This window comes from Myotis davidii, unplaced genomic scaffold, assembly GCF_000327345.1.
Source record: "Myotis davidii unplaced genomic scaffold, ASM32734v1 scaffold998, whole genome shotgun sequence".
Lineage (NCBI taxonomy): Eukaryota > Metazoa > Chordata > Mammalia > Chiroptera > Vespertilionidae > Myotis > Myotis davidii.
In genome coordinates, this window is record NW_006288856.1 from 238,843 (window position 1) to 243,265 (window position 4,423).

A 4,423-nucleotide genomic window follows, 5' to 3' on the forward strand; every position below is an offset into this window, starting at 1 on the left:
GTTATGGACTTGTTAGGTGCACAAGGCAGCCCATTGATGTTTCCCTTTCACATCAGTGTTTCTCTCTTTAAATATCAATAAAAAATAACCTTAAAAATGAGACTTTAAAAAAAAATAACACAAAATGCCAAATCCGGTTTGGCTCAGTGGATAGAGCGTCGGCCTGCGGACTGAAAGGTCCCGGGTTCAATTCTGGTCAAGGGCATGTACCTGGGTTGCAGGCACATCCCCGGTAGGAGATGTGCAGGAGGCAGCTGGTCGTGTTTCTCTCTCATTGATGTTTCTGACTATCTCTCTCCCTTCCTCTCTGTAAAAAATCGATAAAATATATTTTAAAAAAAACACACAATGATAGCTGCATATAATTTAAATGTAACCAATTTTTGGTTCATTCATAAAACTTAAAAAGTTTATTTAATGTTTAAAATTATATAAAACAGCTTTTTCTAATGCTGCTTTATAAACTAAGTAGAAAGCCTTTTTATAAGTATTTTAGGGCAAAATAATTTAAGAGGATTAGGAGGATAATTAAAATTAAACATATTGTGAAATACCCACTCTGAAATAAACTGATTATATATGTGTGTTAAGTATTCTAAGTGAAAGCTCTTAAAGTCTTAAGTCTCTTCCGTTTACTTTAAATGAGTGTAACCAACCATACATACACCAGTACACAACTAAAAAACAAACAAAAACCTTCCAATGACTTCCCAGGACAGTTATGAAAAAATGGCAAAATATTTCACCACGGCAAACTTCTAAAATGTCTGCCTTTCTGCTCTGACTTCACCTCCAACATTCTCTCTACTCTCCTACATCACCCTTGTATAAATACACTTCATTTTTATAAATTTCCAATTTTCTTCCTTGGGAACTTCAATATTTTTGTTCTATGTAACTAGAACTTTTTTCTTAAGAAAATTCCATGGAATAGCCCCCTTTTCTTCACTTAAATGCCTTTTTGATATGATAATACTCTTCTAGAATGCTTTCTTGACCAATTCTGGGCAAAACTGACATCTTCCCTCTCAAATGTATCTTCACTTTCATTGGTATATTAAAAAAATTAAAACAGCATCTGATATTATATTATATATTTATGTGACTGCTTTTACCTATTGGAGTGTAACATGGGGTCAGGAACTTTGACATTTCAGAACTTTAACAGCAGCACTGAAAAATGTGCATAGCAGATGGGAAATAATTATGAATTAAAGTAATATTGGAATCTTTTTAAAAAAATATATTTTATTGATTTTTTTTATAGAGAGGAAGGGAAAAGGATAGAGAGTTAGAAACATCAATGAGAGAGAAACATCGATCAGCTGCCTCCTGCACACCTCCTACTGGGGATGTACCCACAACCAAGATAAATGCCCTTGACTGGAATCGAACCTGGGACCTTTCAGCCTTCAGGCCAGTGCTCCATCCACAAGCCAAACCAGTTAGGGCCCAGCAGTTTTTTTAATAACAATGAACACACTGTAAACTCACTTGCAGTATAATAGCAATTGCTACCACTCGACAAACAATTCACTAATATTAATTTCCTACTTTTTTATGCCAAGAATAGTGCAAAAATTAAATGGGGAATAGAGGTGAAGAAAAATATGTGAATATTGTGGGCAAGAATTAATGTTTGGAAATATTTATTTTGTGATCCTGATTAGATATCATGGTGAAATGTTGAGTTGACAATGGAAATGTTCACATTTTTTATTTATGTATGTTTGTATACATTTTACTGCTGCTTTGGAGAAAGTGTTTGTTCTTTTAATTTAATGTAAATTAAGAATATCTTATTTAGAAATGTTCTTGGCTGACTAGAGTGCATATTTTCTTAAATTAACAATTAGCTGAAACATACATTTTATCTCAAAATTAAATATCTATGGAAATGTATTTTAAATACACAAACTTGAAAATAAATAAGATGTCTTTCAAGGAATATATTAGTGGCCAGAATTGGGTTGGTTTTGGGAGTAGAAAGATGATTCAAATGTCTACCCCTTTAATATATTCTCTACCCAGGTGACTAAGAATTAGAAAGAATCATATTTCTAGAGGTATAATAGAAATTCTTCTACCAAATGCTCATTGTTAGTGTGTTGTGGGCATGCAAGTGAGGTTGGTACTTCAGAGAACTGGGTATGATTAGAAAGAAGAAATGTTAGTTGATTATTCACATAGATTTTCAGGTAGAACCCTAAGATTATGATAGTGACAATATCTGGCCTATAAGAGAGACTAGTCATAGTTCTATTACTTCTGGCAATACAGACATGAGATATAGGCACCAGCAACAACTTGGGTGATATCTCTGGGGGGAAAAAGGTACTAATATGAATTCTCTCTTTTAAGAGCCCCTACTTCAAGAAAAGATCCTTAGAAACCTTCCTGGTAAAAAGTAAGTTCTTTGAGTTTATTTAGTTCTTGTGCATCTACAATCCATTGGGACAGGGATATGAAGGAGTCCAGAGTTGTATAAACCATAAATAACCTTTGTGAAAAGTTGAGAGTGTTCACACAATTATTACAGAAGAGTTCTTATGATTAATGCCATATTCTGTTTGGGAATACTTTCAATTCTCTACCTGTAAACTTTATTTGTTTGTGATTTAAGGATGAACTACAAAACAAGTTTTAAAATGTTTCCATGTTATCATTTTTATCTTCTAAGTATTATTGTCATTATGACAGCACCTATTTTTAATGTTTTAATTGCAAATATTCAACATTACATAAATGTAAATTAATAGATTTTCTTTATGCTAAACTGGGAGAATAGCCAACATTTATTACACTGTTTCCCATCTTTAAGTTACATACTGATAAACAGGTAAACATTTTGTATATATATCTTCTTTGATTATAGGGGATGACATTATTCTGAAGCATTGTTTTCAGATATTAAAAAAAAAAAGATGTAGGAAAGTAAAGATCTCAAATTCATGACTTTTACTCTAATGATAAATGTTATTTTTATAGTTGAAATTATAATTATTTAGATAGAATACATATGACATGTACTCAGCACCTAAAAATGGCCTTCTAGATTACTAACAGATTTGAAACCTTAAGTTATTATATGGGCTGTTATTTGTATGTGATACTAAGAAAGACCACAGATCATATCTACAAACGAAGTTAAAACTTATGTCCTTTCCCAGAAAAAAATCTCCTCTACCACGTCGTTTTTATTGACTTAGGAGGGCGAGGGAGAAGAAAAGTGAGAAAGAAACATGAATGACAGAAGAATGTCAACTGGCTGCCTACTGCACATCCCCTACTAGAGATAAAGCCCACAACCAGGGCAGGTGCCCTGATTGGGAATCAAACCAGCAACCTCTTGGTGCATAGGAAGGCCCTCAACAAGCTGAGCCACACCAGCCAAGGATAACAGGTGTCTTTTAGAAAGACTAATGATGTGACAATGATTAATATGATACTGTAAATGACTTAGCAGGTGGCAAATATTAAGTAGCAAGACAGTTTAATGAAATTATAGAAATCCAAACCCCAAATAGTGAACATTTACTACCTTAAAAAATCTTCTTTGTATTTAGTACTGGATCCATTTATTTTTTTCTGCAAAGGAAATAGTCATTGTACCACCTCATAACATTTTCTTGCTTTCAAAACTATTGGACCAAAATGTAATAGATCAAACTACAATCTTATTTTCTGCTAAATTTCACACAAAGTACTCGAGGAAACTGTTGGAACATTATATCATTTTTTAATATTTTGAGTTATACCTAAGCAGTACAGTTATTTTTATAATATAAATTCATAAAAATAACATTGGTATTTTAAATGCCATGATACTGGGTTCCAAATCATCACATTTAGAATGTATATGTATATGTGAATATATATATACACATATTTATGCGTGTATGTATATGCAAAACACACATATATAATTTTGCATGTTTAAAACTATATGTAAAATGTATTTTATTACTCTAAGTATATAGCCATCAGCAATTTATGGCTTTTAACTTAGTTATTTGTGGCATTTACTCAAATTCATCTGTGCAACACTGGTTTTATTTATTTTAACTCCATGCATTTTGGCATTGTAAATATAAGTCTCAAAATACTTGTTCATTCTACTCATGATAGGCATATATGTTTTCAATATTTTGCTATTAAAATCAATATTGCAATCTATAATTTTATCTATCATTTCCTCGTGCATCTATGTGAACTTTTGTGAGATCTATATTCAGATTGAAATTCTCAAAATCAAACGTGTGCATTGTCATATTGCCAAAATGCTCTCCAAATTGTTGTAGCGATTAACAGCCCAATTGACAACATGGAGTTCTAACTTTTTACAGCCACATAACACCTGGTAGTATCGTTTCCATCCTTATTTATTTCCTCTGTCCATCTCTTTAAGATTTCTACCATCACT